Here is a 16,357-nt window from a genome sequence, read left to right as displayed (position 1 = left end):
TGAACCTTGAACATATAAGGCTTCGCTCGCTCTCGTGCCATCTTGCCCCCTTCGTTCTGTGTCCGAAAGCTCTACGTTGGACCGGAACTTGGTTGTAGTGCGGTGGGAACAGGGCGAACGAAAGGCCTAATCCTACTCGGCCCCTACCTCCGCCGAAAGTGTGAGCATAGTCAGGCCATAGAGCAGGAGGACGGCAAGGCCTATTGCTAGGAAACCATGCTTATCTTAAGATAACAAGGACGCGTTCCTCGGTGTGGCCCTCGCCCACGCACAAACAAAACCTGGCAAACACCCTTCCTTTCATTCATACATTGCAAACAAGTACAATTCAAATGGAACAGGTACACTAGCAAGGCGATTACAAATTTTGAAATCTAACGAGTGCCGACAGGCTTACAAACTAGAAAAGATAAGTGCCCCATGATCCCCGTTCTTGCCCCTTTCCTCCCAGGTGGGGCAGGTGAAGGCAAAAAGGAAGGGACGGGGAACGCGCCGTTGGAGAGCTTGACAAGGAAGGCCCTCGGTAGAGCGCACGGCGGAGGGAAAGGCGACGCGATCAGTTGAAGACGGGGTCGACGTGCCCTCGCTCGACGCTCTCGTCGTCACTGTCGCTGTCCTCCTCATCATTCCCGCTTGAAGAGAAGTCTTCATCGTCAGAGGAGCTCTCCACGCAGCACTTCAGGTGAGTTCCAAAGTCTCCAAAGACCTTGACGGAGAGCAGGCCATTCTCCATTAATTTGAAATAGAGAACGAGCCCCGCCGTCAGTGTGCCTAATTAGATCATATGGCAATCCCTCAATGTGCGGCAAAAGTCACTCCAAAGTTCCTATCACGGAGAACATAAGATGAAATTGCTTGTAGGGTACGAAACCACCTCAAAGTTATTCTTTCTGATCAATACATTGAGCTATTCCTATAAGTGTCACAAACAGCCCTAGAGTTCATAGTAAAATAACACCGTATGACACATATCAATCAACCCTAATGTCACCTAGATACTCCAATGTCACCACAAGTATCCGTGAGTCAATTATATGATATGCATCAAACAACTTTAGATTCATAATATTCAATCCAACACAAAGAACCTCAAAGAGTTCCCCTAGATTCCTACCGGAGAAACAAGGACGAAAATGTGCATCAACCCCTATGCATAGATTACCCAATGTCACCTCAGGAATCCGCGAGTTGAGTGCCAAAACATACATCAAGTGAATCAATAGAACACCCCATTGTCATCACGGGTATCCCACGCAAGACATACATCAAAGTGTTCTAAAATCCATGATACGTCTCCAACGTATCTATAATTTTTGATTGCTCCATGCTATATTATCTACTGTTTTGGACATTATTGGGCTTTATTAACCACTTCTATATTATTTTTGGGACTAGCCTATTAACCGGAAGCCCAACCCAGAATTGTTGTTTTTTTTGCATGTTTTAGGGTTTCGAAGAAAAGGAATATCAAACGGAGTCCAAACGGAATGAAACCTTCGGGAACGTGATTTTCTCACTGAATACAACTCAGGAGACTTGGACCCTATGTCAAGCCAACTAACAGGAGGCCACGAGGTAGGGGGCGCACCTGCCCCCCCCCCAGGCGCACCCTCCACCCTCGTGGGCCCCTGTTGCTCCACTGACGTAATTCTTCCTCCTATATATACCCACGTACCCCCAAACGATCAGATACGGAGCCAAAACCTTAATTCCTCCGTCGTAACTTTCTGTATCCATGAGATCCCATCTTGGGGCCTGTTCCGGAGCTCCGCCGGAGGGGGCATCGATCATGGAGGGCTTCTACATCAACACCATAGCCTCCCCGATGAAGTGTGAGTAGTTTACTTCAGACCTACGGGTCCATAGTTAGTAGCTAGATGGCTTCTTCTCTCTTTTTGGATCTCAATACAATGTTCTCCCCCTCTCTTGTGGAGATCTATTCGATGTAATCTTCTTTTTGCGGTGTGTTTGTTGAGACCGATGAATTGTGGGTTTATGATCAAGTCTATCTATGAATAATATTTGAATCTTCTCTGAATTATTTTATGTATGATTGGTTATCTTTGCAAGTCTCTTCGAATTATCAGTTTGGTTTGGAATACTAGATTGATCTTTCTTGCAATGGGAGAAGTGCCTAGCTTTGGGTTCAATCTTGCGGTGTCCTTTCCCGGTGACAGTAAGGGCAGCAAGGCACGTATTATATTGTTGCCATCGAGGATAACAAGATGGGGTTTCTTCATATTGCATGAGTCTATCCCTCTACATCATGTCATCTTGCTTAAGGCGTTACTCTGTTTTTAACTTAATACTCTAGATGCATGCTGGATAGCGGTCGACGAGTGGAGTAATAGTAGTAGATGCAGGCAGGAGTCGGTCTACTTGTCTCGGACGTGATGCCTATATACATGATCATACCTAGATATTCTCATAACTATGCTCAATTCTGTCAATTGCTCAACAGTAATTTGTTCACCCACCGTAGAATACTTATGCTCTCGAGAGAAGCCACTAGTGAAACCTATGGCCCCCGGGTCTATCTTTATCATATCAATCTCCTACTACTTAGTTATTTACTTTGCCTTTATTTTACTTTGCATCTTTATCATAAAAATACCAAAAATATTATCTTTATCATATCTATCAGATCTCACTCTCGTAAGTGGCCCTATAGGGATTGACAACCCCTATTTGCGTTGGTTGCGAGGATTTATTTGTTTGTGCAGGTACGAGTGACTTGCGTGTAGCCTCCTACTGGATTGATACCTTGGTTCTCAAAAACCGAGGGAAATACTTACGTTACTTTGCTGCATCATCCCTTCCTCTTCGGGGAAAACCAACACGGTGCTAAAAGAGGTAGCAAGAAGGATTTCTGGCGCCGTTGCGGGGAGGTCTACGCAAAAGTCAATATACCAAGTACCCATCACATACCCTTATCTCCCGCATTACATTATTTGCCATTTGCCTCTCGTTTCCCTCTCCCCCCAATTCACCCTTGCCGTTTTATTCGCCCTCTCTCTCTCTCTCTCTATCCTCCCTCTCTATTTGCCATTTTTATACGCTTGCTTTTTGTTTGCTTGTGTGTTAGTTTGCTTGCTTCCCGTTATGGCTAGTCCCTTATCTTCTCCGTTGTCTCCCAAGAATGAAATTCTAAATTTTTAGCAAAGGGAGGGTGAAAATCTAAAAGATGCTTCGTATAGAATTTGCAATGCTCAAAATAAATCTGCTAGGAAGCAATCTACTACCGTTCTCCTTCGCAATTTTTATGTGGGCATTACTCCTTGGCACCGTTATGTTCTTGATACTATTACTGGAGAGAATTTTTTGGGTAGCCATACTTTTGATTCTTGTAATGCTATGTTAGATTTATTTGGCTCCCTCCTCTTTTGGTTAATGGAACTATATTAACTTTGGAGCATGTAATGCAAAGGCTTGAAATTATTGAAAATAAGGTTGCTAGCGTAGAGTTAATTGAAAATTTGGATAAAAAGATCCACAGCCAAATCTCTCAATATGGATCTAAAGTAGGAGTTACTTTGAAAGATATTAAAGAAAAGGAACCCATAGTTAATGAGAAAATAAATCACGATTCCGTTAGGATCGATAAACTTGAGAATATTATTACCAACTTGGGAACCGCTTATTCTTCCGTAAAGAATACTCCAAGTCCTTCCACTAAAGTTGCCAAGCTTATGTACATTCCTAAAAATAAGGGTGAATCATCTAGTAAGGAAAATGCGGATCTCAAATCTATAAGTGGTCATCCCAATCTTTTTGCTATCATTAAGGAACCATTTGTTACAAATGAATTTTTCAATCTTGTGCCTAAAAGTTTGAAAATTAATAAAAAATAAAGAAATTCCTAAAGATGGTAGATGCCTCATTGAAGAATTGCCTACCAAAGATGGCAATACCTAGATCTATTCTTGCTTGTTATGCCTAGCTAGGGGCGTTAAACGATAGCGCTTGTTGGGAGGCAACCCAATTTTATTTTTATTCCTTGCTTTTTGCTCCTGCTTAGTAATAAATAAATTATTTAGCTTATGTTTTGGTTGTGTTTTTTTGTGTTTAATTAGTGTTTGTGCCAAGTAGAACCGTTGGGAAGACTTGGGGAAAGTCTTGTTGAACTTGCTGTAAAAAACAGAAACTTTAGCGCTCACAAGAACTGCTGTAATTTTTATTTGGAAAGTGATATTTAGTTAATTATTTTTTCAGATGATTAATATATAAATTCCTCACGTCCAGAAATTTATTTTAGAATTTTTGGGGTTCCAGATCTTGCGCTAGCTACAGATTACTACAGACTATTCTGTTTCTGAAAGATTCTGTTTTTCGTGTGTTGTTTGCTTATTTTGATGAATCTATGGCTAGTAAATTAGTTTACAAACCATAGAGAAGTTGGAATACAGTAGGTATAACACCCATATAAATAAAGAATGAGTTCATTACAGTACCTTGAAGTGTTCTTTTGTTTTCTTTCACTAACGGAGCTCACGAGATTTTCTACTTTAAGTTTTGTGTTGTGAAGTTTTCAAGTTTTGGGTAAAGATTTGATGGATTATGAAACATGGAGTGGTAAGAGCCTAAGCTTGGGGATTCCCATGGCACCCCCAAGATAATCTAAAGACACCTAAAAGCCAAAGCTTGGGGATGCCCCGGAAGGCATCCCCTCTTTCGTCTACTTCTATCGGTAACTTTACTTGGAGCTATATTTTTATTCGCCACATGATATGTGTTTTGCTTGGAGCGTCTTGTATTATTTGAGTCTTTATTTAGTTTACCACAATCATCCTTGCTGTACACACCTTTTGAGAGAGCCATATATGATTTCGAATTTGTTAGAATACTCTATGTGCTTCGCTTATATCTTTTGAGTTATATAATTTTGCTCTAGTGCTTCACTTATATCTTTTAGAGCACGGTGGTGGATTTGTTTTATAGAAATTATTGATCTCTCATGCTTCACTTAGATTATTTTGAGAGTCTTAAATAGCATGGTAATTTTCTTAAAATCCTAATGTGCTTGGTATGCAAGATTAATAATAAAAATTCTCTTATGAGTGTGTTGAATACTATGATAAGTTTGATACTTGATAATTGTTTTGAGACATGGAGATGGTGATATTAAAGTCATGCTAGTTGAGTTGTTGTGAATTTGAGAAATACTTGTGTTGAAGCTTGTGATTCCCGTAGCATGCACGTATGGTGAACCGTTATGTGATGAAGTCGGAGCATGATTTATTTATTGATTGTCTTCCTTATGAGTGGCGGTCGGGGACGAGAGATGGTCTTTTCCTACCAATCTATACCCCTAGGAGCATGCGCGTAATACTTTGTTTCGATAACTAATAGATTTTTGCAATAAGTATGTGAGTTCTTTATGACTAATGTTGAGTCCATGGATTATACAGACTCTCACCCTTCCACCTTTGCTAGCCTCTCTAATACCGCACACCTTTCACCGGTATCATAGACCTACCATATACCTTCTCAAAACAGACACCATACCTACCTATTATGGCATTTCCATAGCCATTCTGAGATATATTGCCATGCAACTTTCCATTGTTCTGTTTATGACACACTCCATCATTGTCATATTGCCTAGCATGATCATGTAGTTGACATCGTATTCGTGGCAAAGCCACCGTTCATAATTCTTTCATACTTATCACTCATGCATCATTGCATATCCCGGTACACCACCGGAGTCATTCATATAGAGTCATATCTTGTTCTAAGTATCGAGTTGTAATTATTGAGTTGTAAGAAAAATAAAAGTGTGATGATCATCATTATTAGAGCATTGTCCCAAGTGAGGAAAGGATGATGGAGACTATGACTCCCCCACAAGTCGGGATGAGACTCTGGAAGAAAAATAAAAAAAGAGAAAGAAAAGAGGCCATAAAAAAGGAGAAAAGGCCCAAATCAAAAAAATGAGAGAAAAAGAGAGAAGGGACAATGTTACTATCCTTTTACCACACTTGTGCTTCAAAGTAGCACCATGATCTTCATAGTAGAGAGTCTCTCATGTTATCACTTTCATATACTAGTGGGAATTTTCATTATAGAACTTGGCTTGTATATTCCAATGATGGGCTTCCTCAAAATTGCCCTAGGTCTTCATGAGAAAGCAAGTTGGATGCACACCCACTTAGTTTCTTTTTGAGCTTTCATATACTTATAGCTCTAGTGCATCTGTTGCATGGCAATCCCTACTCACTCACATTGATATCTATTGATGGGCATGTCCACAGCCCGTTGATACGCCTAGTTGATGTGATACTATCTTCCCCTTTTTGTCTTCTCCACAACCACCACTCTATTCCACCTATAGTGCTATATCCATGGCTCACGCTCATGTATTGCGTGAAGATTGAAAAAGTTTTGAGAATGTCAAAAGTATGAAACAATTGCTTGGCTTATCATCGGGGTTGTGCATGATTTAAATATTTTGTGTGGTGAAGATAGAGCATAGCCAGACTATATGATTTTGTAGGGATAACTTTCGTTAGCCACGTTATTTTGAGAAGACATAATTGCTTTGTTAGTATGCTTGAAGTATTATTATTTTCTATGTCAATATGAACTTTTGTCTTGAATCTTTCGGATCTGAATATTCATACCACAATTAAGAAGAATTACATTAAAATTATGCCAGTAGCACTCCGCATCAAAAAGTTTTTATCATTTACCTACTCGAGGACGAGCAGGAATTAAGCTTGGGGATGCTTGATACGTCTCCAACGTATCTATCATTTTTGATTGCTCCATGCTATATTATCTACTGTTTTGGACATTATTGGGCTTTATTATCCACTTTTATATTATTTTGGGACTAACCTATTAACCGGGAGCCCAGTCCCAGAATTGCTGTTTTTTTGCCTGTTTTAGGGTTTCGAAGAAAACGGAGTCCAAACGGAATGAAACCTTCGGGAACGTGATTTTCTCACCGAATACAACTCAGGAGACTTGGACCCTATGTCAAGCCAACTAACAGGAGGCCATGAGGTAGGGGGCGCGCCTGCCCCCCCCCCCTCCCAGGCGCGCCCTCCACCTTTGTGGGCCCCCTGTTGCTCCACCGACGTACTTCTTCCTCCTATATATACCCACGTACCCCCAAACGATCAGATACGGAGCCAAAACCCTAATTCCACCGCTGTAATTTTCTGTATCCATGAGATCCCATCTTGGGGCCTGTTTCGAAGCTCCATCGGAGGGGGCATCGATCATGGAGGGCTTCTACATCAACACCATAGCCTCTCCGATGAAGTGTGAGTAGTTTACTTCAGACCTACGGGTCCATAGTTAGTATCTAGATGGCTTCTTCTCTCTTTTTGGATCTCAATACAATGTTCTCCCCCTCTCTTGTGGAGATCTATTCGATGTAATCTTCTTTTTGTGGTGTTTTTGTTGAGACCGATGAATTGTGGGTTTATGATCAAGTCTATGTATGAATAATATTTGAATCTTCTCTGAATTCTTTTATGTATGATTGGTTATCTTTGCAAGTCTCTTCGAATTATCAGTTTGGTTTGGCCTACTAGATTGATCTTTCTTGCAATGGGAGAAATGCCTAGCTTTGGGTTCAATCTTGCGGTGTCCTTTCCCGGTGACAGTAAGGGCAACAAGGCACGTATTGTATTGTTGCCATCGAGGATAACAAGATGGGGTTTTCTTCATATTGCATGAGTCTATCCCTCTACATCACGTCATCTTGCTTAAGGCGTTACTCTGTTTTTAACTTAATACTCTAGATGCATGCTGGATAGCGGTCGATGAGTGGAGTAATAGTAGTAGATGCAGGCAGGAGTCGGTCTACTTGTCTCGGACATGATGCCTATATACATGATCATACCTAGATATTCTCATAACTATGGTCAATTCTGTCAATTGCTCAATAGTAATTTGTTCACCCACCGTAGAATACTTATGCTCTCGAGAGAAGCCACTAGTGAAACCTATGGCCCCCGGGTCTATCTTTATCATATCAATCTCCTACTACTTAGTTATTTACTTTGCCTTTATTTTACTTTGCATCTTTATCATAAAAATACCAAAAATATGATCTTTATCATATATATCAGATCTCACTCTTGTAAGTGGCCTATAGGGATTGACAACCCCTATTTGTGTTGGTTGCGAGGATTTATTTGTTTGTGCAGGTACGAGGGACTTGCGTGCAGCCTCCTATTGCATTGATACCTTGGTTCTCAAAAATGAGGGAAATACTTACGCTACTTTGCTGCATCATCCCTTCCTCTTCGGGGAAAACCAACGCAGTGCTAAAAGAGGTAGCAATCCATAATAGTATTCAATCCGATAATAATGAAACCTCAAAGGTAAAACTCAATTCATCACAAGAAGGTAGAGGGAAAGAAACACCATATGATCCAACTATAATAACAAAGCTCATGGTACATCAAGATCGTGCCATATCAAGAACATGAGAGAGAGAGAGAGATCAAACACATAGCTACTGGTATATACCCTCAGCCCCGAGGGTGAACTACTCCCTCCTCGTCATGCAGAGCGCTGGGATGATGAAGATGGACTCTACTGATGGTTTCCCCCTCCGATAGGGTGCCAGAACGGGGTCCTGATTGGTTTTTCGTGGCTACAGATGCTTGCGGCGGCGGAACTCCTGGGCTAGGTTTCTTTCTGGGGGTTTCTGGATTTATAGGAATTTTTTGTGTCGGTTTCACATCGGGGGGTCCATGAGTCAGCGACAAGGCAGGGGGCGCACCCTAGGGGGGTGGGCATGCCCTCCACCCTTGTTATTGACTTGGGACTCTTCTTGCCCAACTCTTGTGCTTCGGGGGCTTCTTCTCGTCCATCAAAAAATCACCATAAATTTTCAGCTTGTTTGGACCCCGTCTGATATTTCTTTTCCGCAAAACTAAAAAACAAGGAAAAATAGAAACTAGCACTGGGCTCTAGGTTAATAGGTTAGTCCCAAAAATAAAATAAAATAGCATATAAATGCATATAAAACATCCAAGATGGATAATATAATAGCATGGAACAATAAAAAATTATAGATATGTTGGAGACGTATCATTGTGGCACATCTTACTAAATTTAATGATATAGCCACCCTATTTGCTCATGAGGAAAACATTCGCTATTACTATATTCTTAAGTTGTTTCATTTCTCAATAAAGGGTGATGCTAAGATATGGTTTAATTCTCTTGCTCCTGGTTGTGTGCGTAGTCCCCAGGATATGATATATAACTTCTCTGGAAAATATTTTCCTCCTCATAAGAAACAAGCTGCTTTACAGGAAATATTTAACTTTGTGCAAATTGAAGAAGAGAGTCTCCCACAAGCTTGGGGGAGGCTTCTCCAATTACTTAATGCTTTGCCTGATCATCCTCTCAAGAAAAATGAAATACTTGATATCTTTCATAATGGACTAACCGAGGGACCACCTAGATAGTTATGCTGGTTGTGTTTTCAGGGAATGAACCGTTGAGCAAGCTGAGAAACTATTGAATAATATATTGAGCAATGATAATGATTGTAATCTTCCCGAACCACCTCCTAAGCCAACTCCGAAGAAAAGATGTATTCTATTTCTCAATCCTGCAGATATGCAAGAGGCAAAGAAATCTATGAAAGAAAAATGTATTAGAGCTGAAGAAGTTAGGAATTTACCGCCTATTGAAGAGATACATGGTCTTAATATTCCACACAGTTAGTAGAGGTAAATTCTCTCTATAGATTTGATGAAGGTGATATTCCTTATAATAAGTCTGCTAGTTAATGCTTGGATGAGTTTGATAATTTTATTATTAAACAAGAAAATTTCAATGCTTATGTTATTAGACAATTGAAATGTAATGCTTATATGCTTGAACGCTTGGGTGATTATATATGTAGAACTATTAATGATCTTAAGCTTATTAGTAAACATGCTTCTATGGTAAAAACTCAAGTAGAACAAATACTTAAGGCACAAGATGATTTTCTCAATGAGATGAATAGTAAGAACAATGATCTTTCTGTTAGAGTTATGACTAGAGGTGGTAAAATGACTCACGAACCTTTGTATCCTGAAGGTCATCCTAACAGAACTGAGCAAGATTCTCAGAGAGTTAATACTGATGCACCTAGTCCTTCTAATAAAAAGAAAAGGAAAACTGATAGGACTTTGCATGTTTCTAGTGAACCTGTTATAGACACACCTGAGAATCCTAATGATATTTCTATTTTTGATGCTGAGACACAACCTGGTAATGAACATGAACCTAGTGCTAATGTTAATGATGATGTTCATGTTGATGCTCAACATAGTAATGATAATGATGTCGAGGTAGAACCTGATGTTGATATTGATAACCCACAATCTAAGAATCAACGTTATGATAAGACAGACTTCGTTGCTAGGAAGCACGGTAAATAAAGAGAACCATGGGTTCAAAAACCCATGCCCTTTCCTCCTAAACCATCCAAGAAAAAGTATGAAGAGGATTCTGAGCGCTTTGTTGAAATGCTTAGACCTATCTTTTTGCATATGCATTTAACTGATATTCTGAAAATGTCTCCTTATGCTAAGTATATGAAAGATATTGTTACAAATAAAAGAAAGATACTTGAAGCTGAAATTTCCACCATGCTTGCTAATTATACTTTTAAGGGTGGAATACCAAAGAAACTTGGAGATCCAGGAATACCAACTATACCATGCTCCATTAAAAGAAACTATGTTAAAACTGCTTTATGTGATCTTGGAGCCGGTGTTAGTGTTATGTCTTTCTCTTTATATCATAGACTTGAATTGAATAAGTTGACCCCTACTAAAATCTCTTTGCAAATGGCCGATAAATCAACTGCTATACCCATCAGTATTTGTGAAGATGTGCCTATTGTGGTTGCAAATGTTACTATTTTAACTGACGGTTATTATTGATATTCCCGAGGATGAAATTATGTCGATCATCCTTGGTAGACCCTTTTTGAATACCACTGGGACTGTTATTGATTGCAACAGAGGCAATGCCACTTTTCATGTTAATGGTAATGAGCATACAGTACACTTTCCGAAGAAACAACCTCAAGTGAATAGCATCAATTCTATTGGTAAAATTTCAACTATTGCTATTGGAGGTTTTGAGTTCCCTCTTGCTACTATCAAAAATAAATATGATATTCTTATTGTTGGGGACATACATATCCCCGTTGAGGTAACCTAGTGTTATTCGAAAATTCTCTGGTTTCATGTCATTCGGAAGAAGTTTGTTAATAAGACTTGATCAACCTTGTTAATGGATTCCTTCTGATGGGCATGAGATGGATGATTTTAGAAAGCACAACTTTCTGTACCCACTTTTTACTTTTTTTATTTAGAATAAATTAAACAAAAATAGTATTATTTGTCTGTTTTTTGAATTATCCGTGCAATAAAAAAATGTCCCGAAAATAAAAGTTCTCAAAATGCCCTGAAAATTTAGTATGATTTTTATGGAATATTTGAGAATTTCTAGCACTGAGAACACGCCAGGGAGATGCACCAGTGGACCACAAGGGTGGAGGGCGCGCCCCCTGCCTTGTGGATCCCATGTGGGGCCCCTCACTTATTCCAGCACCCATTCACTTCGTCTTCCTCCAGAAAAAATCATCATGTTGCTCAAACCCGTGTTCTTGCTCATTTTGCTGCCATTTTTGATCTCCTTGTGCAAAGCTCCATTTGCAAAACTGTTTTGGGGGATTGTTCTTCGGTATGTGACTCTTCCAATGGTCCAATTAGTTTTTGTTCTAGTGCTTTATATATTGCAACTTTTTGTTGCTGTGGTGACCTTGTTCTTGAGCTTGAATGTCAAATTTATATGGTCCAATGTAGTTTTGATGCATGATATAGCCTCTAGACACTTGTAGTAGTAGTTGTTATCGATCTTGTTGAGTTTGGTTCACTTTTATTTTGAGTCACTAAAAATTTCAGAAATTTTTTAGAGGAAGAAAAATGTTTAGGAAGATATACCAAGGTGGTTCCTCGAGCAAGAAAGCCCCAAGGCTCGTAATATGTGAGCCGGATCTTGATCCACCAAGGGAAGGTCGAGTATGGCCTTGTGAATGGTCGTTGGATGAATGCATGGTTCATGTTGGTTTCAAGGAGGAAATTTGATGCATACGTACAAAATGCTGGCCTTGAGGACTTCGTGTCAGATAAGTGCCGGCAGTACTATCACCTCACTGATTCATTTGTGCGAAGATTTAAGTTTAAATCCCAGCGTAATACTCATTCTGTCATGTTTGATCTTTTTCATAAATCATATACCATGGACCTAGAAGATTTTAATGAAGCGTGCAAAATTCCCCAGGGGGGTATCTTTAGTGAACCTCATAAGACTGAGTATAATGATTTCCTTGCTAGCATCACTGTGGGAGAAACTGGAAATATTACACAAGCTACCATGGGGAGCATTCACTTTCCTGCTATACATTATTTTGCTCTCTTTATAGGTAGATGCTTTAATGGTAAGCATGAGCATAGCCACCTTTGCGTTCCAGATCTTAGTATCCTCAAGTGTGCGGTGTTGGGTGATAAACGATATAACTTGAGGGCTATTATTGCGAGGAGGTTACATCTTAATGCTAAAGATGGAGATTTCTTTGGTGGAATTTATGCCACCTGTTTAGCTAATTATCTTGGGGTGCCCATAAAGGGGAATGATTTGAATTACCACCTGCTTTCCTTGATTATAATGCTTTGGTACGCTACCAATTTCTTGTGAGGAACGAACAGTCCCTCCTGTACCGACTAATCTTTTGACCGGCAGCGTGTTGTCCATATTACCCTTCCTTCTCCTGCCTTCTTTAACTTTCAGGTAAAAGGGAGTTAATTTATAACTAGAGAGGAGGCAAACGAGTACGAGAGAGAGGCAGAGGCCGCTTTCCTCCATGCTGCAACCCTTCAGGCAGTAGTTGTTGCGTCCTAGTACAACCCTGACTATAACTTTGGATATCCTCCAGGCTAGCCATGGGCATAGACCAACTTAGGCCAAAAGCCTAAGCTTGGGGGAGTACATATTGCTCACCGACATTACATTCATGTTCAGACACTCATATCTGTTGTCGGTGTTCATACTTTTTCATTGTATCATCCATGCTAGTTTATTTTGTTTTTCTTTCTTTCTTCTTGAGTGTTTGAAAAACTTTGAGAAAATCCAAAAAAACTTGTAGTTTCTTTTTAGTTTTCCTTTCCATGTTTATTTAGTAGTAGTATTAAAAGAAAACCCAAAAGGATTTCTCGTTCTTCTTTTGCTTGTTGGGAGCTTTCCCGTGTAAATAGTTTTCCTCGTTCTTGTTTTACTTTCTTCAGAAAAATGAAAACTCAAAAAATATATTTCAGTGTGTTTCTTTGAAATTCTTTTTTCCTTTCTTTGGGTCGAGAGGAGAATACCACGATGAAAATGTTGAGTGGCTCTCATATGCATTATTATTGATCTAACAAGAGAGCCCATATTACCTTGTCTTCTCCTCTAAATAAATGTTTGCAGATTCCATCTTAGTCCAATGCACGTGCGCTATTATTATTATCCACATCATTCGGTCATGCAAGTGAAAGGCAATAATGACGATATATGATGAAATGATTGAGATGAGGAAAAGCTGGTATGAACTCGACCTATCTTGTTTTTGTAAATATGATTAGTTCATCGTTCTTGATTTAGCCCATTATGAATGAAACATGTTTGCAATGACAATTAGAGATTATAGTTACTCATGCCATGCTTAATTAGCTAGGAGTTTATAATGGTTTACCTTGCGTGCCAACATGCTTTTAAAATGGTTGTGATGTGCTATGATAGGATGGTATCCTCCTTTGAATGATTTAAGTGGCTTTACTTGGCACATGTTCACGCATGTAGTTGAAACAAAATCAACATAGCCTTCACGATATTTATGTTCATGGTGATTTATATCCTACTCATGCTTGCACTAAATGTTGGTTAATCTCAATGCATGTTTATGACTGTTGTCGCTCTCTAGTTGGTCGCTCCTCAATCTTTTGCTAGCCTTCACTTGTACTAAGCGGAAATACTGCTTGTGCATCCACTTCCATAAACCCAAAGTTGTTCCATATGAGTCCACCATACCTACCTATATGCGGTAGTTACATATCGTTTCAAGTAAATTTGCATCTGCCAAACTCTAAACCTTCAAATAATAATATGTTTTGTATGCCCAAATCGCTCATGTAGCGACTGGGGCTGTTAGTATCTTCCATGCTAGGTGGGTTATTCTCACGGTGATTGTTGATTCACTTGTCATTCACGAGAAAGTGGCTGGTAATCGGGATGCCCAGTTCCATGCTCGAAATCAAATCAAAATATAATTTCAAACAAAACTCCCCCGGGACTGTTGTTGGTATGAACGGTACCCGTTGTTTCGGACCAGCCATGGAGTGTGCTTGTTGGTGGAGGGGGAGTAAAAACTTTACCATTCTGGTTGGGAACCGCCTATAATGTATCTAGTATGGAAGATACCGAGATCTCTTGCTTGTTATGTTGACAATGAAATCATACCTCTCAAAATTATATTCATCTCTGTTTCAAAAGCTCGAGCTCTGGCACCTCTGCAAATCCCTACTTCCCTCTACGAAGGGCCTATCTATTTACTTTTATTGCCAAGTCATCATCCTCTTATAAAAAGCACCAGTTAGAGAGCACCACCGTCATTTCTATGCTTTGTTATTAATTGATATTGAGTATGATTGTGACTGGATCTCTTTTATCATGAATTACAATGTCTAGTCAGTCCTTGATCTTCAAGGGTGCTCCGCATTTATGTTTTGCAGTCTCAGAAAGGGCTAGCAAGATACCATTTTGTTATATTATATCATGATTGTTTTGAAAAAGTGTTGTCATCCGAGATACATTATTATTGCTCGTTAGTTCAGTAAATGTGAGACCTAAATGTTATTGTGAATATGGTTAGTTCAAATCTTTGCTGAAAACCTGAATGTTGGCTTTACATATTTGCAACAACAAGATCAAACAGAGTTTGTAAAAGTTTTTGTTTATCACTTTCAGTTTGTCAACTGAATTTCTTGAGGACAAGCAATGGGTTAAGCTTGGGGGAGTTGATACGTCTCCGTCGTATCTACTTTTCCAAACTCTTTTGTCCTTGTTTTGGACTCTAATTTGCATGATTTGAATGGAACTAACACAGACTCACGTTGTTTTCAGCAGAATTGCCTTGGTTTTTTGTGTGTAGAAATAAAAGTTCTCGGAATGACCTAAAAATTCACAGAGAATATTTTTGGAATTAATAAAAAATATTGGCGAAAGAATCAACCGGAGGGGACCCACCATCTATCCACAAGGGTGGGGGCGCCCCCCTAGGGCGTGCCCCCTGCCTTGTGGGTCCCCTGGACCTCCACAGACCTCAACTCCAACTCTATATATTCACGTTTTGGGAGAAAAAATCGAAGAGAAGGATTCATTGCGTTTTACGATACAGAGCCGCCGTCACCCCTGTTCTTCATCGGGAGGACAGATCTGGGGTCCGTTCAGGGCTCCAGAGAGGGGAAATCGTCACCATCATCATCACCAACCTTCCTCCATCACCAATTTCATGATGCTCGCCACTATGCATGAGTAATTCCATCGTAGGCTTGCTGGACGGTGATGGGTTGGATGAGATTTATTGCCACAGCCCTAGAAATCTTTTTGTAATTAGTGGCATTGCATCCATGCATCATTTTCATTTTCAATTAATCTTGAAATGGGGATGCTTAAACCCTAGCACCAAATGAATTCAACTAGGGTCAAAATAAAATCTTTTTCATTGAACTCAAAATGCCCTCTAAAAATGTTCAACATTTCTGGTTTGAGGTGGAAGCATCTACCAAAAAAATGGTTTACATTTTTGTAGGACATCTTTGGGCTTTGAATCAATTCAAACATATTTGATTTGGAGCTATTTAAATGCTATATATATTTTAAGTGCTCCAAAAATGCTGGAAGTTGTTATGGGTCATTAGAATAACTCAGACAGCACCCCTAATTATTTCCAGGATTTTATTAAATGGTTTAGTATTTTACTAAACCAAAACAGAATAAAAGAAATAGAAAAGCAGAATCAGCAGAGAGAGAGAGAGAACAACACCTGGGCCTCTTACCTGGCACCCACCAAAGCCCACCTGGCTGGCCCAGCTGGCCATCCCGGCCCACTAGCCTCCCCCCATGTCGTCTTCCTCGCGACAGAAGGACGCCGGGCATGTGCCCCGTGCGCGCGGCCACGCGCTCCGGCCACCTCCTGCTTGCCGCTCCCCCTCGACGCCTGGACGCCTCTGGGAGACGCCACGACACCCCCCCCGGACCTTTCTCACTCCCCCCTGCTCCCCCCTCCTCT

Source organism: Triticum dicoccoides, chromosome 3A (assembly GCF_002162155.2).
Source record: "Triticum dicoccoides isolate Atlit2015 ecotype Zavitan chromosome 3A, WEW_v2.0, whole genome shotgun sequence".
In the NCBI taxonomy this organism is placed as follows: domain Eukaryota; kingdom Viridiplantae; phylum Streptophyta; class Magnoliopsida; order Poales; family Poaceae; genus Triticum; species Triticum dicoccoides.
Note: the sequence above shows the minus strand (reverse complement) of the source record.